Source organism: Nesoenas mayeri (genome assembly GCF_963082525.1).
Source record: "Nesoenas mayeri genome assembly, chromosome: 6".
Classification (NCBI taxonomy): domain Eukaryota; kingdom Metazoa; phylum Chordata; class Aves; order Columbiformes; family Columbidae; genus Nesoenas; species Nesoenas mayeri.
Window position 1 is genome coordinate 3,749,749 of NC_137545.1, and position 24,283 is coordinate 3,774,031.

General features: G+C 40.3%; 1 pseudogene across 1 annotated transcript in view; it reads left to right on the forward strand.

Annotated features, from left to right (window-relative positions):
• Positions 1-24,283, forward strand: part of LOC308041750 (neurobeachin-like protein 1) — a 54,239-nt pseudogene that overhangs the window by 14,436 nt on the left and 15,520 nt on the right. Inside the window, exons 12-35 of the transcript in view lie at positions 453-538; positions 842-931; positions 2,644-2,812; positions 3,862-3,995; positions 5,578-5,737; positions 5,834-5,936; positions 7,713-7,869; positions 8,437-8,595; positions 8,947-9,106; positions 9,408-9,496; positions 10,765-11,341; positions 11,863-12,038; positions 12,396-12,549; positions 14,425-14,553; positions 15,780-16,085; positions 16,190-16,339; positions 17,359-17,516; positions 18,102-18,226; positions 19,792-19,918; positions 20,289-20,437; positions 21,289-21,422; positions 22,220-22,321; positions 22,984-23,079; positions 23,181-23,305. The product of the transcript in view is annotated as a neurobeachin-like protein 1 (transcript). The remainder of the gene's footprint in view (positions 1-452; positions 539-841; positions 932-2,643; positions 2,813-3,861; positions 3,996-5,577; positions 5,738-5,833; positions 5,937-7,712; positions 7,870-8,436; positions 8,596-8,946; positions 9,107-9,407; positions 9,497-10,764; positions 11,342-11,862; positions 12,039-12,395; positions 12,550-14,424; positions 14,554-15,779; positions 16,086-16,189; positions 16,340-17,358; positions 17,517-18,101; positions 18,227-19,791; positions 19,919-20,288; positions 20,438-21,288; positions 21,423-22,219; positions 22,322-22,983; positions 23,080-23,180; positions 23,306-24,283) is intronic.

A 24,283-nucleotide genomic window follows, 5' to 3' on the forward strand; every position in this document is an offset into this window, starting at 1 on the left:
TTAAGGGGTTATTTTTAAGAAACATTCTGATAAGCTCTGTTTTGTAGTTCAAGGTGTTAAGGTATTAAATTTCATAATGACTTGGGGTTGTTAGAGATTAGCATGAAAACACTTCCATCATTTAAAGGAAATATTTTGCATTACTAAACAAAAGCTCGCTTGGAGGTTACTAATTTTCTGAACATTTGGGCTTGATGACAGAGATTGGTGACAAATACGAGGTAGATATTTGTAAAGAGAGAAATATTAGATCTGTTTGAATGTAAAAAAACCAACCTTTGTATAGTTTAGGTATGGTTTAGAATATCCTATGTGTTGCAACGAAGCATAGTAGTATAAAATCTGTGAATTAATGAACTGCATTGATATCCAGTGTATTCTTAAATATATATGTTATAAGGATATACTTGATGTATAATTTTAGATGTATATATATATTTATATTTTAATAGGTCCAAACTGTTTAACTCCATGGAAGTCCCAAGAGACTGAAGTAGCAGATCTCCCCAGTAAGGTTCTTCTTCATTATACACCAAAGGTATGAAATAATACATAGCTTCTCTGTGATTTCACAGCATGCAGTAATCTCAGAATATGTTCTAGATGGTCTCTTTATTTTTTTTGCTGTTGCTGTTTCGTAGAACAGGTGAGCATACCATCTTTACACTGTGCTTATTTTGGGAAGATAAAGAGCAATAAGAGCTTGCTTAAACTGTAGTCTTTAGCAGAGATAAAAGATTTTTCTCTTGTTTGGCAAAAGAACAGAATTGTCTTGTACAATTGTGAATGTCAAATCTAAGATAACATATATGATGTTTCAGCCTCTTCATTTGTTTCACAGGCCTGCAGAAACCAAATTTGTCTTGACCTGTCTGCAAATCTTTTCCATGGAAGACTAACTGGAAACAAAGTAGTAAACTGGGACATCAAGGTAAATGCATACTGAAGAAGCAGAACCTGATGTAAATACGGCAGTGGAAGTTGTGTATGTTCAGCTAACTTTTGGGATGCTGGAAGTTATTATCATACTGCAAATGACATTTAGCAGACATAGCATGTTTTTTGTAATGGGCATGAATGGGTTAATCCTGTAGCTGGAGTAGTATTACACTTATTGAGAACTTACAAGTCCTACTGCTCTTAATGTCACAGGTAATGCATTAAGTTATATTGGTAGCTGACTATTCTTCATAACCTATTCAATGCATGTTGCATATTGAAAGCATTTCATCATCTCTAGGGAATTCTGTCATGGTTTTCTTACAGTCTTAAACTCTGAATTAGATGAAGATTAGTGGGGTTAAGTTAACACTTGGGACTTTCTGCTATGTTAGACATATAAAAAATATTATAGAATTACAGATGACAAGGTCTGGAGTTAAAATAGTACAAGAATCTAGCATTTTTTAAAGAGAGAAGTTAATGTAGTTATCTTATTTACTTTTGGTTTTGGGTTGGCACAGTCCAAAAGCCTCATTTCAGGGAAAACAACAAATATTCACTGAAGTGTTGGACCTTATTCTGTCTCTGCTGTACACTAATTGACCAATACTTTTTCCTTACTATTGGATACATTGAGATATCTGATTCTTACAAGCTATGCAAATCATCTTTGTTTAACTTTTGCTAGCAGTTGTAATCACAGCCATACTGTTATATTAGTATTGGAGCTTAAGAATTAACATTTTCTGGCTAAACCTGCTTGTAGTTTCCTGCTCAAACACTCTGTTATAGCAAAACTGTCCTATATCTTGAGTTTTGTTTTCTTAACCAACACATAAGGTCCTTATGTCCTTCTGATAAAGCAGTTAATTTCATAGTCTCATGCCACTGACGGTATTATATGTCCATTGGATGTCTTCTGTGTAAAATAGCAAATAGTCTCTACTTGCTACTTCATGGAGAAGAGGAGGAAACCATGAAACGCACTCCAGCTTAATAAATACCACCATGTACCTGTTTGCTTATTTGTTCCCTGATCACTAGCACATATGAATGTAAAAATCAGTCAGGCTTGCTCTGTGCATGAGGAAATCAAGTTATGTGCAGCATCAGAGTTTGATCCAGAAACAGTGACACAAATAAGGATTTATTTATTTTAAATTTAGGTAGAATACATCCACTTTTGTTTTATAGGCAGAATCTTCGATTAAGGGCTCTTAGCTTTAAGAAAAAATAAAATCCAAAGTCTGAGTGTAGAAAACTTGTCACTAGAATACCACTTCCTTTTTTCTTTAAGGAAAAATGTATGTACAAATAAATAATCTACTCTACTAGCAAACTCATTACTGAGGAAATATTGTTGGACCTACACTGTGCATATGCTGATTTATGGAAATTAATATTAAGAAAATTCAGACTCTTGCTAGTTGATTTTGCCATGATACAAACAGTTTGAAAAGGCTGAAGTTTGTTCTCTTTGCTCAGTAGTGGGAAGAGGGGTGGGTGCGGAGTGCTTGTATCTCTAGCTCTATGTTGTGAATACAGGTTTTAGGAGAATCATTCATTAACAAACATGGTGGGGTTTAGCACCCTCTTGAGGAGAAAACCCTGAGGTTCCTTTTATTTGGAGGAAATTTCTTTTGCATAGTTTTGGGGGTTTCATTTTTGCTGATGTTTTCCCTCCTTTTTCTCTTGATTTAGGATATGATCAACTGTATTGGTGGAATAAACGTGCTGTTTCCACTGCTGGAGCAGATCAGTTTTCTTGGTGCGCCGATACCTGTGAAGCCTGAAGTGGAAACTCTCCCTCCAGAACTACTTACTCCTGTAGAGGGAGACTGGGTGGTGATGCCATCCACAAAGGCGTCAGGTGGGCAAGTACAGCTGAACTGAAAGGATTTTTAAGATTGATTTAAAGAGTCTTTCTGTGAGTGACAGAAAGCTGTTTGATTATGTGCTGGCTTTTTTAGTATGCAAAGCTGAAAGGCTCTTTCTGTTCCTGGGTATCTGACATGGATGCTGAATACTAGGAGTTCAGCACTATGTAAAATTAACTTACTAGCATATTTCCAATATAGTTATGTTTAATAGCATATTTTTTCTTTTCATAGTTTACTATTACATTAGTGTAAAAGTGTGCAGGTTTAAAATTGCTGTTCTGAAAAGTTTGTTCTGATTATTTTGAGAAATGATGTTTGATGCAAAGCCTACTAATATCAATAATAAGAGCTTTCCTACAACTCAAGCACTGAGTCCAAAAGCCACACAAAGACTTAGCAGCATCAGCACAGTACTGTTTAGCCATTAGCCAAACTTTTATGTTCTTAGGAAAACGCTCAGACACCTACCTCTTCCACACGCTGTCAGATTTTAGTATTATATTTTCTAGAAAATGAAAAGAAAGCTTTAAGAATGGATTCTTTAAAGCTGTCCTAATATTAAGAATGAACTTTCATCTCAACAGAAACCACTGGGAAATCAGACCTTGCAAGGAAAACACACATTTTTTTTGTTTCAAATAGTAGATGATGAAGTAAAGTCAATAAAATATTTCTGTCTGTCTGTCTCATGGCTAGAAAGTGTCACTTTGCAACTCCAGAGGGAGAATAACTGCAGCATACGTAAAATGTTGTAACTGAAAGAGAAGTTTGTCTGTAACCTACGGCCAGATGGATAAAGCAACTGAAGTCAGGACTGGGGTGACTGGGGTCACTTTATTCTGGAGCAGCATGGAATGTCTGTGACTCTGCCCTGGAAAAATGTAAATACAACCTACAGCTAGGGAATGAACAGAAAAAGAGTTGAAACATTCAGGAAATAGTGAGGAATACAAACTCTTGATTTTACTTCTTCCCCTCTACTTTTATGCAGTGGTCCAACAATAAACCATGAGGCTTTGGCTACTGTTCTGTTTTGCAGAAGCTCGCCTGGAGGAGAATGTTGTTGCAACTTTCATCTTGATGATAAAACACTTTATTCAGAGACACCATGTCAATCAAGAAAATCTCATCCACTCCCATGGAGTTGCCACCCTAGGAGCCTTGTTACAGAAGGTGAGCACGTTTGAATCACAGAATCACAGAATGTCAGGGGTTGGAAGGGACCTCGAAAGCTCATCCAGTCTAATCTCCCCACCGGAGCGGGAACACCCAGATGAGGTTACGCAGGAAGGTGTCCAGGCGGGTTGGAATGTCTCCAGAGTAGGAGACTCCACAGCCTCCCTGGGCAGCCTGGGAGTGTTCTGTTGGATCCTGGTAACAGTGTTCTGTTACCCTCACTGAGAAGAAGTTTCTTCTCAAATTCAAGTGGAACCTCCTGTGTTCCAGTTTGAACCCATTACCCCTTGTCCTACTATTGGTTGTCACTGAGAAGAGCCTGGCTCCATCCTCCTGACACTCACCCTTTATGTATTTGTAAACATTAATAAGGTCACCCCTCAGTCTCCTCTTGTCCAGCTCCAGAGCCCCAGCTCCCTCAGCCTTTCCTCACACGGGAGATGCTCCACTCCCTTCAGCATCTTGGTGGCTGCGCTGGACTCTCTGCAGCAGTTCCCTGTCCTGCTGGAACTGAGGGGCCACAACTGGACACAATATTCCAGATGTGGTCTCCCCAGGGCAGAGCAGAGGGGCAGGAGAACCTCTCTAACCTACTGACCACCCCCTTCTAACCCACCCCAGGTACCATTGGCCTTCCTAGCCACAAGGGCCCAGTGCTGGCTCATGGTCATCCTGCTTTCCCCAGGATTACACTGGAACCTGGGGTTGTTCCTGCCCAGATTCAAGACTCTACACTTTCCCTTGTTATATATCATTAAATTTCTCCCCGCCCAACTCTCCAGCCTGTCCAGGTCTCTGATGGCAGCACAGCCTCTGGCGTGTCAGCCACTGCTCCCAGCTTGGTGTCATCAGCAAACTTGCTGACAGTCACTCTATTCCCTCATCCAAATAATTGATGAATATATTGAATAATATAGGCCCCAGCACTGCCCCTGAGGCACTGCACTGGATACAGGCCTCAACTGGACTCCGCCCCATCGACCACGACTCTCTGGCTTCTTCCCTTCAGCCAGTTCACATTCCACCTCATTACCCGCTCATCCAGCCCGCACTCCCTCAGTTCAGCTGTGAGGATGCTGTGGGAGACTGTGTCAAATGCCTCAAGTCAAGGTAGATCACATCCACTGCTCTGCCATCATCCATCCATCTTGTTATGTCCTCATAAAAGTCACTGAGGCTGGTCAAGCACGACTTCCCCTTGGTGAAGCCATGTTTGAGAAACATCCTTTAGAAATGGAAGTTAGGGATGAGGTCCTGATTTCTTGGAAAAGTTCTTAGTTTGGCCAGGATGCGAGGGTCTTCAAAGGTCCCCTTAGTACCTACTTTTCTTTCTCATGTTTCTGAAAACAGAGAGACATGAGAAGCTGGTGTTTTGTCTTTTTTTTATGTTCTGCTTTTTTGGTTATAGATACTCTGTATGATTCTTCAGACTACACTGGGTTTGTGTTTATTGTATTGCTTTAATGGAAGAAGACATTGCTGTAGAAGACAAAGAATCCCAAAATTTGGCTTGAAAAAACATGAAGTTTGTTAGGAGATTGAATATTTTGAATGCTAACAGCTGCTGTTATTTTGAAAGGTGCCAAGCAACTTAATGGATGTGAATGTACTGATGGCTGTGCAGTTGCTGATAGAATAAGTTTCAGTAGAAAAGAACATGCAGCTTTTGCAGCAGATGTATCAACACTTGCTTTTTGACTTCAGTATCTGGAACAGCGGGGACTTCCCCTTCAGAATTGGTGAGCTCTGCAACTTGGGCAACTGTGCAAAGACACAGTACCCTTCACGTCACATAAACCTTTATCTGGGTTCTAATAGAAAACTTTATATTGTAGGGCATATACAGTATCTTTCTACCATTATCAAAGACAGTAGAAGAGTCTTCAGGAAGAAATATGGTATGCAGTTTCTTCTAGACACATTCAGGATTTATTGTGGGTATGAGTTTCACCTCTTCTTAACTCCTCCTTATTTTATATTATTTTATGTGGCTGTTGTTTGTTTATGTTTGTTTGTTTGGGGGTTATTTTTGTTTGGTTTGGGTTTTGTTGGTTTTTTTGGGGGAGCAGGAGGGGGATTGTTTTGGGTTTTGTTTTTTGTTTGTTTTTCCCCAACATCCCAGTGAGCAAATTAATAAATAAAACTGCAGGTTGACTTTTGATCGTTGATTTAACTTTCAAAATTCAGGGGTTTTTTTAAATTTTTCCACTTAATTTCCTACTTTTCCATGACCTTAATTTTTATGATAGGCTTATATAAAATTTAGGTCAATGACACTAAAAACACTTGGAAAGGTTGTTAACAAGTCCTTCAACAAATATAACAAGTCATCAGCAAATTTGGTGATGACACCAAGTTGGGAGGGAGTGTGGAGCTGCTGGAAGGCAGGAGGCTCTGCAGAGGGATCTGGATAGACTGGAAAAATGGGCTGGTTCCAATGGGCTGAAGTTCAACAAGGCCAAGTGCCGGCTGCTGCACTTCGGTCACAACAACCCCCTGCAGCGCTCCAGGCTGGGCACAGAGTGGCTGGAGAGCAGTCAGGCAGAAAGGGACCTGGGGGGACTAGTGGACAGGAAGCTCAACAGGAGCCATCAGTGTGCCCAGGTGGCCAAGAAGGCCAATGGTGTCCTGTCCTGTATCCAAACCGGCGTGGTCAGCAGGACAAAGGCAGTGATCCTTCCCCTGTGCTCTGCACTGGGGAGGCCACACTGGAGTATTGTGGTCAGTTCTGGGCCCCTCAGGTCAGGAAAGAGATTGAAGTGCTGGAGCCGGTCCAGAGAAGAGCAACAAGACTGGGGAAGGGACTTGAACACAAGCCCTATGGGGAGAGGCTGAGGGAGCTGGGCTTGTTTAGTCTGGAGAAGAGGAGGCTCAGAGCTGAGCTCAGCACTCTCTAGAACTGCCTGAAGGGCAGTTCTAGCCAGGTGGGGATTGGTCTCTTCTCCCAGGCAGTCAGCAATAGGACAAGGGGCCATGGGCTTCAGCTCTGCCAGGGGAAATTGAGGCTGGAGATTAGAAAGCAATTCTGTGCAGAGAGAGCGGTCAGGCACTGGAATGGCTGCCCAGGGAGGTGCTGGACTCACCGGCCCTGGAGGTTTGTAAACTGAGATTGGCCATGGCACTTAGTGCCCTGATCTAGTCAATGGACTGGAGTTGGACCAAGGGTTGGACTTGATGGTCTCTGAGGTCTTTTCCAACCCAGTTGATTCTGTGATTCAATCTTGTAATTTTATCAACAATGCAAATTAAGTCATAGATCATTATCATTATGAAAAGAGAGGGTGTTTATCATTTTAAGCTATTTTGGTTTTTTATAGCCTTGTAGAATTTGAAGTAGGACGTTTTTAGGAATTCAAAATTTTAGCTTTCAGTCTTGGTGATTTCTGTCTGTATCTGTATGAATGTAGTTATGTCATTGAGGAAGACTGGCTAGAGACCTTGCTCTTTGCTTTAGAGGGTCGGGGTGGGAGGGACCTGAAATCCTGACCTGTATCCAGATCAGTCCAAGTCTACATTTCTGGGCCTTATAGACTTGGTAAGTCTGATCTACTATTTCTTATTACTGTTCGGTTGCCTTACTTCAGTAGAAATTGGTGACCTGTGCCATGATATATAGGTAGGTGAAAAAGTACAAAATTACAAAACTAGCACAACGAAATTACTGTTAATGAGGCATGAAGAACTTCCTTTGCTTTTCCTATCTGTCATGTGTAGCAGTGGCTGTAAAGACAGTGATTTGGCTCCTGATGACCTGAGAACAATACGGACGTCCCTCTATGGACTGATCAGGTGTTTCCTGAGCAAAGGTGGAACACATGAAGAAATACAGAGCATCATAGGATACATAGCTGCCACCACTGAAGAGGAGCAGGTATCCAATATGGTCTATGTTAGTTGTTTAAACTGTACGCATTTTGTTTTTGTTGTTTGGTGTTTAGAAATCTTGTGTCTAGTGTGCTTAAAAGAGGGGGGAAAGTGTTATTAACACAAGCAAAGTGTTATTTGATGCTGAGGCAGGTTATAGGAGCACACTCAAAAGCTGACGGTGCTCTGCAGATGGCCATACTTTACAGGTTATTTTTTTTTCCCTGAAGGGGGCAGAAAGAACATGATATGTAACACTGCCATTAGAAAAATTCTCTTAATTTACTAAACCAAATTAACTGGACTTCAACTCATCAGAAGTTGTAATGATGTCATTTCTATTTTGTAAATGCCAACTGAACTTGACCTCTAATTACAGTTTGATATAAGGTGTCCTATATGGAGGAAAAAAAGGTATCAAAAAATGTAATTTTAAATGGAGTAATATTGAGTAGACAAAATGTCTATTTTGTAACAAGCCAAAGGCAAAATTTCAAAGCCAATAAAACGTCCCCCAAATGGAGTATGCAGTCTGAATGAGCTGTGGATTAATGTAGTTGTCTTAATTTTATAGCTCTGTGGAATTCTGGATGTTCTCTTCAGCCTACTTCATTCCAGCCCAGCCCCAGACCAGCTTTTTTTATTGCTCTTTGAACCAGGGAATGCTGATATTCTTTACGCTCTGTTATTGCACCAAAGATACTCTGACAGACTTAGAGAACTTGTTTTCAAGGTAATGAATTGAATTGTATGTTCTTAAATTGATCAATCGAACATAAATTTGTGGTTTTGTCTGTAGTCTGACACTGCAGACGTGCATGCAATTGCAAAGATACTCATCCTCCACGTTTTCATTTTTTCTTTTCTGTTCTGTTAGCTATTCTGTTTACTGCCATTGTCACAATGGAATTAGTGTTCTCTTAAAGTATCGATACCTTTAAAAAAACAGTCCATGTTTCTTGAGTTAGCTTACAAAGTAAACTTAAAAACAGTGGACCAGCATGTTATATCATACATATGAAGATGTAGAGGTCTGGATGCTCCCTTGTGCTTATTTTGCATTTGTGTGTGCTTTTTCTTGCAGATTGTGGAAGAGATGCTAAAATGCACTAAAGTTTATGAACGTAGTAAGCACCCAATGAGACTCAGGGAGGTGGGGTACTCTGGACCGGGGCTCCTTCTGAATGAATCTGCGCTTACTGTTTCTCTTATTAAAAACCTTCTTAACCAAGTTCTGTATGCAGGTAATTGGCAAGTGTTGTGTCTACCATTAATAAACTCCTCCTGCTCAGAGGCAAACTTATTGATTTTGTTTGTTTGTGCTTTGCTTTGTTTTGTTTTCAAGGAAAACCAGAGCTGTTACTTTACAGAGCTTTTCTATTCAAGGTTCCCATTAGTCTCAGCTAATATTGTGTTAGTTCCCTGAAGTTTGTTCCCTTTACTACCTCTGAATGTAGCAGTGACCTCCAAGGCAATTTGTAATATTTAGCTGTCAAATTCTCTTGCATGATATAATTTGTGTTGTTTTTTCTTTCTGCCCTACAGATCCTGCTGTGAATTATAAAGATCTCCTAGCTGTAGTACATCTGGCTCATAGATCAGATATAAACATGAGAGTGGTCATCTGCAGAAAGGTTGGTAGTCTGCTTTAAACAGGAATACTGTCCTTTAAGCCCGTAAGCTGTACGGAATCCCAGAATGTCAGGGGTTGGAAGGGCCCTGGAAAGCTCATCCAGTGCAATCCCTCCATGGAGCAGGAACACCCAGATGAGGTTACACAGGAAGGTGTCCAGGCGGGTTGGAATGTCTGCAGAGAAGGAGACTCCACAACCCCCCTGGGCAGCCTGGGCCAGGCTCTGCCACCCTCACCAGGAACAAGTTTCTTCTCAAATTCATGTGGAACCTCTTGTGTTCCAGTTTGTACCCATTACCCCTTGTCCTGTCACTGGTTGTCACTGAGAAGAGCCTGGCTCCATCCTCCTGACACTCCCCCTTTGTGATATCTTAATTATTTGAGGCTTTATTTGTTGCTACTGCTTTCGTTAGCAACGATTTACCTTAAAAATGAAGCCCATCTGTCACTTAATGTTGAATTTTCTGTATCCCAGTCCTTTTAAGAACCAAAACACAAAGCAAAGCCTCTGTCATGATTCTCAAATAGCTGTATTTTCTATGAGTTAGAGATTGTAGACTCCTTGAGATACTGAGTTTTCTCAAAGGATGCGTAAGACCATGATCAAAGTTTTGTATTCTTAATATCTTTTTTCAAAATAATATATTATGATTCAAAAGAGTGGTTGTGGCTGCAGGGAAGAGATAGGGAAGAAGCAGCGACTTTTTCTAAACCAAGCTCTCTCTGACTTTTATTGCCAAAATTAGTAGTAGCGAATGTAGCTGTGAGGCACTATATTGTCTGTTAAGGTTTCTCAAAGTGAAAAAAGTGAAATTATAATATACGTTATCGGAAAGCTATTAATATTGCAGCTTTCTTACTTTTATCTATTGAGTAGTTCCTAATCAAGCGTATTTTCTGGTCTAGATTTCTTTTTTTGCAGACTAATGGCTGAATTAGGATTATTTGTTGGGATAGTTGGCTTTTGCTGGAATTGGTACAGAAGAGTGGCTGGAATATGAGGACTTAGCAATATGCTTTGGAAGCTTTTCTTCCCTGCTCCTGAGAAAGTTTTCTTTATCCCTTTTTTTTTCCAAATATACTATTTCTAATGAGAAAAATTATTTTATGGCTTGTTTGCTTATTATTAACTGATTGTGGCTCTTTTACAAGAGCCTTACAAAAGGCAAAAAGTTGTAGATTGTAAAATGTCTAATTGCAAAGCTAGAATGAATGCAGTGACCCACCAAAATTAATGTATAATCATGGGATATCTTCTGCTGTCCTCAGGTTTTGCACCTTTTGCATTCCCAGCTGGATGCAGCACAGCAGATTTCTCAGCAGTTGGGCTGACAGGACACTTTGATTCGACTGTTCCTGAAGGAAAACTCAGTTGTCCAGATTGGCTTGAAAGAGACCAGGGCTGATTCCTCAAGGGAAGAGGAAAAAAAGCTTCCTGCTGAAAAGCTTCAGAAACATCAACCTGATAAGACAGAGGGAGACAAAACTGGCAGCTTCGCATGTGTTAATGGTCTGTTTGATCAGTGGAGTTTAGAAGACGCCAAATCCCTGGATGTCCCTGCTCATTTCTCTGTCATGCCACTGGAAGACGCGTCCACAGATGTCTTTTAGGCTGGAGGAGCAGGAGGAATTGTGGCACAGCAATCCTTCACATTTGAGCTTAGATCTCTCCAGTGTTGACTCTTACGAACTGGCGGACGTTGCAAATCGGCTGACAGACAGCCAGCCCAGCACACCCTCACCCGTAGAGAACACAAAGGCGTTCTCTGGGCAGCCCGACAAAGAGCTGGCTCTTTCAAATGATGTGGGCTTTGCCGCCGATCTTTCTTTATTTGAAAACCAAGGAGTAAGTAATGCACTCTCTATGTGGTTAATTTTTCCAAATGTCTGCAATTGCTGTTTATTTTTTTAATAATCTTCCTAATGCATAATTATTGTAGGGTTTTTTTCCCCCTCCTATCTTCCAACAGAAGAGCAAACAATATAGCTATTTTATAGGGGTACTTCCTTTTGTAACATGTCTCCTTTTTATGGTTCTCTGGTTGGAATAGCTTTGATGTTAAAACAAAGAAAACTACAAACTCCCCCCTCCTTCTATATTTCAACATCCTTTACCTTCCAGAGGAGGCATAGAGCAGACTAAAGGTCAGGTTGAAATAATGATGTAGGAATCAAGTCAGTATGTATTACAACATACAAGCAAGCCATGGTCTCTTATCTTTGCATTTGCATGTGTGTGGCCATTGGACTTTAGACTGCAGAGTTTTCAAAAACACCGAAGCATGCAAACGTAGACTGTGATGAAGGAGAAAGGTTTTGGAGGTTGTCTAGACTAGAAGGGCTGTAAATATTTCTGTTCTTTTGTAGGGGGGTGATACTGAACTCATACAGTTACTTACCGACATCCTACTGTGTATAATGTGGAAAGGCATTGAAAAATCTGATGCTGCTGCTTGGATTGAGCGAGGGCAGGTGTTTTCTGCACTGACCAAACTGGGGATGTCTAATGAGTTGCTGCGACCTTCTGATGAAATAAAACTCAAGTGAGTGTCCGGTTCAAGGATGAATTGTTTCATCTCTTCTGAGGGAAAACAGGGAAAGGGGCTTTAGTGAAGCAGGGGAGGGGCGGGTGTTTCACAACAAGATGTACTTTTCTTCACATACTGTCAGAAGTATATTCTGCTACCTATTTAGTAGTGTCACATGGTGATAAGGTTTTGAAAATGTATCGCTGGTTTCGTGAGCTGTTCGAAATCTCTTTTACCTCATTGACTTATTGAGAAGATGACAGTTATGTCACTGCAGACTAAGATGCTCTATTAAATACTTAATTGGATTTTTTTAGGCCACTTACACTTAGAACGTATAATAATGACTTTGGGATTTTGTTTTCCATGCAGCTTGCTGGAGAAGATGTTAGAATGGTCAGTCACTGACAACAGAGATTCAAAAGCTCTCCCTGCACATGCTGAAAATGCCTTCATGCTCTTGCTAATTGTACAAGATTTCCTGCAGGCAGAAGGACTAGTTAATTCAAATTTATGGACAGAAAAGGTACAGTAACTACATAATGGAAGTACTGTATATGGGCTGAAATACTACTGAAAAAGTTGTCAGCTTGGATACTGCTGTTCCTTCTAGGCTTGTTTTTAAATGGTAGATACTACAGAGTGAGTGTCTGCAGTGGAATGGGTTAGCTTGCCCCTTAAGGAGTAAAAAAGCGTGAATACTTACCACGGGGAATATAGTTAATTTTGCAAATTAAATAGGCCTCTAAGTGGTGGTACTCTTTATTGAAAATCCAGGTATCTTTCAGACTGGAGAGGTATTTAGAAAATGTAGGAGCTAATGAAACAGTGTCAGTTGTAGCCTAAGCAGATTTTGCACCGTTTATCAGCAGGTATGATGCATTGTGTGTGTCCTGATTAAAAAAAACAGCCAAAACTCTGCTCTCAGTTGCAAGCTGAGAAATGTCACTTCTGGGCTTTGACCCCTATTGGAAGTTCAACATAAGGTTGTGCATATATATATGCAAATAGCTCAATTTTCTATATCAGAGTCAGAAACGTGAGATCTGTGGAAGAAAATTATAATCAACGCAATAGGTAACGTAAAGAAGCTTTCTGCCGTCTGGCTCTTTCTCCTGCCTTTTAGATCCCCATCATTTGCCTCAACATTTGTGTCGTTTCTGGCAGTAGTCTTGTTTCCTTTGCTGAGCTGTCATTGCTTTTCCATTTTTCAAGGCTAAAGGGGAGAGGCATTGTATGGAGCCACCATTATTTCGTGATAAATCCTGAAAGAATCAGGGTTTTTAAGGCTACTCTTTTTGGGAAAAAAAAAAAAAAAAGTGTAATATTAAGAGTCGTCAACACAGTAATTCCTAAACTGTTCTCCAAAATGCCTTCTTATAAGTAAACATAGCTTGATCTCAGAGCTTTTAATCATTTGGTTTTTAAAAGTCTCTTCTTGGTAAAAGTTTTGCCTTCTGTTGTGATCTGGCTTTGTGAAATCTAATGAGAAACGAGATCTGAACTTCGGAGTAATGAGAGCTGTGCTTGTTGCCAAGTCTGAGTTGAAAATAACATTACTTTCATAAATTATCTTCCCCTGTGCCTGGGGAGAATTTAATAGACTGTAATGTTCTAAGCAGGGCAACCTTCAGTCTGCCGCAGAAGCATTCCTGTGCTTCTGGGGCTTAACTAAAAAACTCTTTTACATTTCAGTAATTTATTAGGGAATGTATGAAGGTATAGTGGTTTTAAGCAAATACATCTGGATAGTGAAATGTGCCATTTACCTGCAAATACCTACCCTGGTGTAGAAATACTGAACAGAAAGGATTGCCTCCTATGTTTTTTATATATTTTTAAAGACATTTATAGCTTGTTACACAGTTTCAGGTGTTTCACTAAATCAGATATTCATAAAGGAAGCCTTGTTTTCCTTCTCAAGGCACTCTGTGCATTGCTATTGCTGGTAAATTACTAGCATTACAGTCAAATAATTTAAAATACAAAGCAAAAGAATGAAGTCCTATCTATACTAAAGGCAGAAATTGCAAGTTGGTGTGAGATCTGTGCTATTTAGTAATAGTCTTTTCAGTTGTTGTAATCCTACTTGTGGAGTCTTTAGCTTTCCTAAGGAAATGACATTTACTGGACATCAATTATAGGAAAAAACATATGCATATATACCACATGTTGGTTTTGGCTTTATTCAGGGGAGACACTTAAGTTTACCGTATGGGGCTAGAGATATTTTTTTGTAGTCAGGAATTGTTTTGCAGTGCGGTGTTCTGGGATAATTTTCTGGATTTGGGTAAGTTAGAGCTGTGAACACAGCCTCTTCTTCAGCTAGTTGAAATGATTGTGTTTCCAGCTGGAGTAGCTGTTGTGAATTTTATTTCACGCCAATCTGTTTTTGCAATAGCTCTTGGAAGAACTGGTGACTCTCATGGACAGCCTGTCCGTCTGGTACTCTGCTGGCCCAGAGGCAAACAGGCTTTCACAGGTACAAGTCCGGTTGCTCCTTGGATTCATTGCACAAGATAACTTACAGGTTGGTGGCAAATTCCTACTAGTAGTGCTGTGTTTTAAGCGCTTGTCTGTTGTAACTGTTGTGGTTTATGGGTGTCGAGGTTTTGATTGTGGGGTGACAATAAAACCGTGGCAGATTTATTGTTAACCTCCTCTCCCCCACAACTTCTGCCTTCAGCTCCTCCCTCTCCTCCCTTCCCACTCAGCACAGGCGATTGGGAGGGAAAGAAGGACGGAGAGAAGAGAGTTGGAAAAATTAAAATTGTTTTACTAATGCTACTAATAAGAATAGAGAAAATAAAACAAAATGTACAAAACCAATCTTGAAAGTCCTGGCAACTGCAGAGCCGGCACCCGAAGTCCTGGACTGGACTCTGCAGCCAACCGGAGCTGGATTCAGTCTGTCACTAGGCCTCAGCTGGCAGGGACGACTCGCAAGGTCCTCTCCTAATGTCGGCCACAAGAAAAAGGGACAAGAATCCTCGTGATCTCCCATTTTTATATGTAGTATCACGTGAATGGGATGTTATACTAAGTCGGTCCATTTTTGGTCACCTATTTCTCCTTGCCCCTCTCGTGAGATGTGCATCCATCCTTATCAGTGACCTTGCATACCGTTGCTATGTCTACCAAAATATGTATCTAGCTTTGCAGGAAAATGCAGCTAATAAGAAGGCTTTAGCTGACATCTAGTGAGTCTGATGGCACTCCTTCCTCCTTGTACAGGGAAGATGTTTGCCTTAATTCTTACCATTTGCAAATTTACCCCGCAGTCTTGCCAATGTGCACCTTCCGAGCATGAGAGCGAGGTAGAGGCCAAGCTGTTGGAAGCTGGGACTATGTAGGCACTACTAGTGGCAGTAAGATAGTGATTCTGATTGTGTCGTTTTGTTTCTACCATAAAATACATCTATTTGTAGTTTGGGGTTTATGTATTTTAAATGCACGTGAACCTGGACTGTTCTGCCAAATCAACATTTGGAGCAAAGTTAGCAGGACTGTGCCTGGAATGAGCCCTTCAGAAAAGCCAGGCCTGTTAGTTTATGGTTGGGATTGTCTTAATGCAGCTGTTTGTGGTTGCAGTGGACTCAGGTTCGGTCTATTACAGGATGGATGAGTGGTCAGTGTCCATCTTTGATGGATGTGTGTCTTAGGCTTCCCAGGATGCAGCCAGAATATGTCCATATTCCTGTGCTCGAAATCACTATTTTGAGTATTGCATTCATTTTTTGTTGTTTTTCTGTGTAGGTCTGTGCTATGGCAGCAGCCAAACTAAACACACTTCTTCAGACCAAAGTAGTTGAGAGCCAGCCCAAAGCGTGCTACATCTTGGGGAAGCTGGAAGGCATCTTGAGTAGATCAATTGAAAAGAAGACAGAAACTTACTCATTTTTGATTCCCCTTGTTCGGACATTGGTATCCAAGATTTACGAACTTCTTTTCATGAACCTGCATCTCCCTTCATTGCCTCCTACCAATGGCAGCCCATCTTTCTTTGAGGATTTTCAAGAATACTGCAGCTCTGCTGAGTGGCAAGTGTATATTGGCAAATATGTAAGTAGTAGATTATTTTCCATCATTTTCCCTCTCTTTTTAGCTATGAAAGCAGAGAAACTCATTCAGAAATCACATTGTGCTTTTTGTTTTGCTGGAACCAGATTATTCCAAATATGAAGCAGTATGAAGAGAATTCATTCAGACATGATCACGAACAGATGACAGTTTATTGGAGGGATTGTTACGAAGCATTTATGGTGAACATGCACAAGCGAGACCGGGAGAGAGGAGAAAGTAAGCTTAAATTTCAGGTAAGGTTTTGAGTGAGTGCAAGTTTATCTTAGAACTGTCTTGGGAGTTGCCTTCTAAAAGATGGAGAAACTGAATTCCAGGATGCTCCAATTCAAGTGATTGCAGGCAGGTTGATTAGTTTAAGATGTTACGGGCGATGTGACTTGATACACTTGTAGGATTTTCTTTTAATTATGTTCTTTCTATTTAAGAGTCTTATCTGTAAGCAGAATTATTTAAGAACATGAGGCCTTTCTCATAGTGCAGCAACCTGGAATTATGCTCAGATATAAGCTGCATGTTCTTTTACTTTGGTTTGAATTATTAAAATCTCTTATCCATTATGAGATGAGTCAGTGTGTGTGGTGTGTGTCTATGTTCTGTTTTGTGTGGGGTTTTGTTTGGTTTGGTTTCGTTTTGTTTCATTTTTGTTTGGGGTTTTTTTTGGTTGTTTTTGGTGGTGGTTGTTGTTTACCCTATTTCAATACAATGAAAGTGTTTAAAATACTGAACAGCTCCTATTTAACATTAAACTTTTGGAAAAACTGTTTCTCAACTGACTCAGTTTAGGCAGTAGAATTAAGCAGTAATTAAAGCAAATATAGCTAAGTTACATTTCTCTTGTGTTCTCTTTGTCTACTTAATAAGGATCCTTATAGTAAGTCCTCTTTTATTCAAGTAGCTAAAGGAAGGATAGAATGAGAGTCACATTCTAGAACAGGAGTTTGCAGAAAAATCCTACCTGTTACAATAGGATTACCATCCTGACCACTTTTCTGATGACGAAGAATTCTTTTCATCTGGATTCAGAATGGATAATACTTTCTTCACATCTTAAAGTCAAAGTTTGGTGCCATTTCTTCCAGCACTAAGCTTCTTAAAATTTTCCTTGTAAGCATTACCTTAAATTTTCAGAAATTTTTACCTCTTAGGCTTTGTTGTTCCTTCTTAATTGGTGAGAATTCTTGCAAGCCACAAAACTGTGTTTTCAAAGGTCAGAGTTATTTCAGTGCTAGATCTGTTTTTAATGGTCTTTCAGGAGCATTTTGTGGAACTGTTCGGCAGAAAAGCTCGACAGGAAAATCTGCGCTACAACAGTATGTTAAAGCAACTTCACGGTCAACACACAGCTACTCTGAGACAGTGGAGAGCAGCCCAGCTCTACCTCCTCTCTGAACGTGGCCCTTGGGCTGAGATGTAAGAAGTTTTTAAATCAAACTGTATATGATACTTAAAAGGAGTTTGCTCACATGACTAACTTAACTGTTTCATGTGAACCGTGGCAGATTGACTCCAATAACAATTCTTGAGATGTAAAGTTAACATTCAGTGCATCTTTTATAACGTGTCCTGCATTTAGTTACCAAAATGCAAAGTTTCAAGCATAGTGCCGAGGTAGTTTTCTGGGTACTCTTGCCAAGTGACCAAAAAAATTAGTTATCAGTGAAGTGATTGCAAAAACTTTTTGAGACATCCTACAGATAGGTGGCTCTGTTGGAAAAGAGATAACAGACTTGTTAATAAAGACTTTGAGTTATTATGTGTTAAGTTGGTTTCAGTTTAAAATAATAATAATAGAAAATAAATACTGTTTGCAAAGTACTTTAGGTTCATCAGAACTGCAAGATGAAATATGAAATTAAAACGCGGTTTATTGCTTTTCTGTTTTACAGTGTACAAGTGGATGACCAGTATTTTTCTAAATATGTGCTGTTTCGTAACGAATTCACATAGGTCTTTACCTTCTTTTAACTGTTTTTCTGGATATTCTTTTATTCCAAGGGAACAGCGTCCTATTCACTTGAAACTTTCAAATGTGGAAAATTTTTCACGTATGAAACTAAAACTGGTGCAGAATTACAACTTCAACTCTCACCAGGATGCTAGTGACCTGAGAGATAATTTAGGTAAAGTTGGATTGTATTTGCTATTTCACTTGGGATTCTTCAGTCTTTACTGAAGAAAGATACACACTTTACTCTTTGTATTTAAGAATTGTATTTAAATACTCTTTGTATTTATTTCCTCTATAGTAAAATATGTGACATAAGAGTGGTACTTTCACCTGAAACACCATCTTCCTACTGAGCAGAATTAATTCCCCCTTGTTTATTCAAATGTGAGTTTTTGTGCCAAAAAGTTAAAGAAAGCCTTTGGTTTAAAATAAACAGTCACACAGCTTTCTTGCATAAGATTGTTTCAAGAAAAGGACACAATGAGATCAGAGTATGCACGCACTATTTCTTTACAACCTTTTAGAGCTTATAATTAAAATGTGTAGATATGAAGCACTTTGTTTCAGAAATATGCCAAACAGCAGAGTTAGGGGTGCAAACTGTTATTTAAGTTAGGTGTGTTGGATGTCAAGACTTGAGACAAAAAAAATAACTCTTTTAAACCCAAGTAAGCAAAAAATAAATGCAGTGGATTTCCATGAAATCTGCACACTTTAACCATGTTTGACAGAACACTGCAAAATATTTTGTTGGAAATGTCCACATCAAAATTCAGTTTTCTAATGTGTTTGTGTCTTCCTGTTGTACTGTTACGATTTTATATGTATATCATGTAGTTCAGGGAGTATCTTTAGTGTTCTGTTTCTCCCAAAACTATCTAAGAAGTCTCATTATTTTTTACTCAGTTAAAACCAACATCTGGGCAGGAACAACCCCAGGTTCCAGTATAAGTTGGGGAATGACCTATTAGAGAGCAGCGTAGGGGAAAGGGACCTGGGGGTCCTGGGGACAGCAGGGTGACCATGAGCCAGCACTGGGCCCTTGTGGCCAGGAAGCCAATGGTACCTGGGGTGGGTTAGAAGGGGGTGGTCAGTAGGTCAGAGAGGTTCTCCTGCCCCTCTGTTCTGCCCTGGGGAGACCACGCCTGGAATCTTGTGTCCAGTTGTGGCCCCTCAGTTCCAGCAGGACAGGGAACTGCTGGAGAGAGTCCAGCGCAGCCACCAAGATGCTGGAGGGAGTGGAGCATCTCCCGTGTGAGAAAAGGCTGAGGGAGCTGGGGCTCTGGAGCTGGACAAGAGGAGACTGAGGGGGCACTCATTCATGGGATCAATATGGAAAGGGTGAGTGTCAGGAGGATGGAGACAGGCTCTTCTGGGTGACAACCAGTGACAGGACAAGGGGCAATGGGTGCAAACTGGAACACAAAAGGTTCCACTTGAATTTGAGAAGAAACTTCTTCTCAGTGATGGTGACAGAGCCTGAAACAGGCTGCCCAGGGAGGTTGTGGAGTCTCCTACTCTGGAAACATTCAAGCCTGCCTGGACACCTTCCTGTGTAACCTCATCTGGGTGTTCCTGCTCCATGTGGGGATTGCACTGGATGAGCTTTCCAGGTCCCTTCCAATCCCTGACATTGTGGAATTCTGTGTTTTGACAGCAGAAGATACACTCAGGAGTTCAGCTTTCCCAAAGTGTTGTAGCAAACATTTTGTGAGCTGCAATATCTGTTTCTGACAGGTGTGCACCAGACACAGCCTTCTAGTGACTCTCTGCTGCTGGAGGTGGTGAAGCAGGTGAAAGTGAGTGACTTGGAAGATGATGTTCTTGAACTACCAGAAGAAGACACTGCAGCCAGTTCCAATTTGTAAGTACAGCAGAATAGGACTGGGCATGTGATGTTGTGCGTGCATCTATGTGTGTCTGTGGTCTTGAAGTCCAGCAGAGAAGTGGTGCTTCTCTGAGTGATATTCATGTATTTTCTTGTACCATAAAGGTAATTAAACGCTTGTTTGTGGTGTGTCACGTCTGCAGACTTCTGGGTAACCATTTCTTCAAATACTTGTGAAGGTAACTTTAGTCACATGAACCAGGACTTAGCTGGTGGAAGTACCTTCATATAGTCTTTTATGTTGTACTTTTAATGCCATTCAAATGTAATTATTTTCTGAACTGTACTCTTACCAAGTACCCAAGCAACTGTGTAATCTTCCTAACACTTAGTGGTATTTTTATAGGGATGAGAAGGATGAGCAAAGTCAGAAAGAAAAGCTGATATTGTCTGAAGACTGTGAACTCATTACAGTAATTGATGTGATACCTGGCAGGCTGGAGATCACTACCCAGCACATCTATTTCTTTGACAGCAGCATTGAAAAAGAGGAAGGTGAGTGTGATCAGTGTCTCTTTCTGTTCAGTGCAGTTCAGCATTCTGTTTTCAGTAGGCTGAGCTGGATTTTTTTTGAGACTGAGTGTCAAACTAATTGTGAAGAGACAAGTTGTGCATTGGTACTTGAAATTAATATTGTACTTGGTGATCAGTAGCTGGCTGATCCCTTCAGAATCAAGAATCTGGAATTGTACTTGCTGAGCTGCTAAATGGATTCACCATTCTGAGTATTTCTTTAAAAAATTAACCTATTAAAAGAAATTAAGTTTGACTACAAAATGTCATTACCTCTAAATTTTTGACACCTCCATGTTCTCCCTGACAAATGTTTCACTTTTACATTGATCAAAAAGTTGTAGTAAGTGATGATTAAAAGGTATGTGAACATCAATCATGTATACTATTTCAGTGAACTTTAATAGAATATACATAGCTGAGTATGAAAACAGTGACCTGAAATGTTTGACAAATACTGGTAAAATTTTCAAAACCAGTATATCAAGTAGTTGACCTTTTGGGAATTCTAAACATAAAAGCCTCTATTCAAGCCTGTTTAAGAGACTGAAGGGGGTTGGTTCATATTTTTTATCAACAGAATACATTTATGAAGTGACCTTGATCAGAAAGCAAAAACAATTATACACTCCATCAGATATTCCCTGCTGCCTCTTTCTTTCAGTAGAACAATAGCTGAAGTTACATTTTCCTAGTAAGATGGTTAATCAAGCCGCACATAAAATTGAGCTTTTCTAGGGATAACCCTGGGGTGATTGGAAACGATCCTGCGTTATGTCTAAATGAAAAGTTTTTGATATAAGCCCAGTCAACTATCAAAATTGTCTTCCTAGGAGTAGGTTTTGATTTCAAATGGCACCTTTTTCAAATTCGAGAGATCCATTTGCGTCGGTACAACCTGAGGAGGTCAGCTTTGGAGATCTTCCTGACCGACCAAACCAACTATTTCCTCAACTTCAATAAGGAGGTAGGCAGTGGCATTGGCAGTGGATCCTGGCGGCAGCGGCTCAGCTCGTAACTCCAAGAGGTCGCGCGCAAGGGGCGGAGCCTCGACGAGAATCCCGTTTTTTACAGCCTGATCAGATCTGACTGTGGGCATTCCAGGAGCTTCTCTGCACCCCCACCCTGGCTGTGGGTGCCCCTGAAGCCTCCAAACATCCCCCACACTGGCCGCGGGTGCCCAGCGGCTCCCTGGTGCCTCAGTGCTCCCTTCTCTTAATGACCCTGGCTGGGGGCTCTGGGGCCAAACAAAAGCAGCTGTTGGCCTCAAGCAGCAGAGAGAGGGAGATGTGTCTACTCCTTCCATATCAAAGGAGGGAGGGGGAGAGAGGGGGGCTTGCATTCTGCCTCAGTCAGTTCATGAATAGCTCCTATAAAATGTTGTCAAGACTGGGGTTTGTGGGTTTTGTTTGTTCGTTTTTAGCAAATAAACCTTTGCAATAATTTTGTAGGAAAAACATTGGTATAATTTTATTTGAACAGCAGCAGTATTTCCTAGAAGACTTCTGTGGCAACAGTGATTTTTTACTGTGTAGCATCTACACAAAAGTGAAAAAATCTGCTTCATGTTATTTGTTGCCTTTGTATCCTGTAATTGAAGGATGTCATGTCCATCCATGTCCAAATGTTTTATGCAGCAAGAGATAGAAGTGTTTAAAGCATAATTGTATTCCATTTATTTCACGTTTTAAGTAGCAGAGAAGCTGTTTACTTGTCAGCTTCAGTCTCTAGAACAATTGTTTTATTCATGCTGCTTTCTAACAGGTACGCAACAAAGTATATAGTCGAATATTGTCACTGCGTTCTCCAAATATTTCTGGGACAAGATCTCCGCAGGAACTTTTTAAAGCTTCAGGTCTGATGCAGGTATGAGACTTCAGCACAAACGGTCTAAAGCATTCCTCTGCTTCCTGAAGGAGTCCTGGAACATCCTGGACTACTGATTTGGCTTTTTTCCCCCAGTGTTTAGATGGCGACTGCCAATTTCTGTACCTTCGGTCTCGCCCCAAACTTTCACATGCATATTCTTAGAACCCACTGTGTTCCGTTGTGTACAGTCAGTGAGGTAAACGGATGGAGCAGCCTCTTGTGTTGATGAGATTGTGACAAGGGTTCCAACAAGAGTAGAAAACATGTAGCAGACCTGCTTCTATTTTCAGTCCATGATACTGAGTGCCCATTTTGGAACATTTTTCACGACATGCATGGATAATTTTCCCTGCTACCTTTTCATGATGGGGCTTTCAATGAAACTCATGAAGATTAAGCAGGAAATATGATCTTAAGGGAATTAGTAACATTGGTATAAAAGGAAAATGTCAAAGTGTCTGTATTACCCTAAATATGGATACATTTTTATATGTAGTAGATGTGTTTTTAATTTCCATCTCTTCATACCATTCTTGCAGTTGTGTGTCTTTCACTTGCCAGTGCTGTCCTCTGGCAGATAAACACTGCCACAACGTGTAATTTGCAATAGTGGTATCTTTCATATAGTGACTTCCATTGTATCTTTTTCTCTTTTTCAGAAATGGGTGAATAGAGAAATATCCAACTTTGACTACCTTATTCAGCTGAACACAATGGCAGGACGAACTTACAATGACCTTGCTCAATATCCGGTGGTAATTAAAAAAGACTATTTTTTTTGGTTTTTGCCAGTTGTATTTTTTCTATTTTGAAAGATGGATTTTTAATCTCAGTTTTATCTTTGACTCTTTTATAGTTCCCTTGGATTTTACGAGATTATACTTCAGAAGAACTGGACCTGAACAATCCTGCAGTCTTTAGAGATCTGTCCAAACCCATAGGGGTGGTAAATGAAAATAATGCCAAGGCTGTGAAAGAGAAGTATGTACCTGAACACTCTGTTCTATTTCTCTATCTTTTCTGAGCCTTCAGGCTAATAACACATTTCAAAAATAAAGTTGTGACAGTGAAAGTTTTAAAAACTAGTTTTATAACATCACAGGTGCATTTGCAAAGGTTACGATTTGTTGTTCCTACTGTATTCAGATTAGTTAGCTTAGATGGCACTGAAAGGACAAATTTTCAATTGTTTCTGAGATGTGGAGATAAAAACAGTAAAACGCTGGAGAAACACTTAAAGACCCAGCAGCTTGCAGAGAGAATACTATGTCCCATGTCTGCTTCAAGATAAGGAATGCAAAATCCTACTGTGAGTTGAGCTGCCTATGCTGAGAGGTAACATTGAACCAGAGTCTGTGCTTCCTGCTCTTTTTTTCAAGCATAGATTATTATCTTTGAAATAAAATGTAACTCAGTGACTTGCAGCAACTCCTCTGTAGGTAGGAATGACAAGTACTTACTTACACCTGCACATCTGTGTAGCAATCCTTCTTTTTTTGCTAGTGTGGGGAGTGAGTGTGCCGTCCGTCATACCACATTGCACCAGTCAGACAGCTTCCAAAACCAGCTTTCTTCAGAAAACTTGGAACGTGGAGAATTTTCTTTGAATGATTAGGCTCTGCCCTTGACTGTATTGAAATTGTAGTTAGTCGTACTGCTGGAGAACCAATTTCACTTACCAGCCTTGTGCCACTGAGCAATATATCAGCCAGATGGTGGCGGGGCACTGTACAGTGAGGTTGCCTGTAGAAAAGTGTCAATTAAATCTCTTTTCTGCATCTCGACACAGTCACACACACAATCTTTTTATCTTTTTTTTTTTCTTAAATCTTGCAAGAAACTGTGACAAGTCCCTTCAATAATATCTGTACAGCTTAGTGATGTAGGGGGGATTGTCTATTGCATTAAGTCATACTAAATCAGTCCTGTCTTGCCCTTTATGCAGTTTCTGACAGCTGA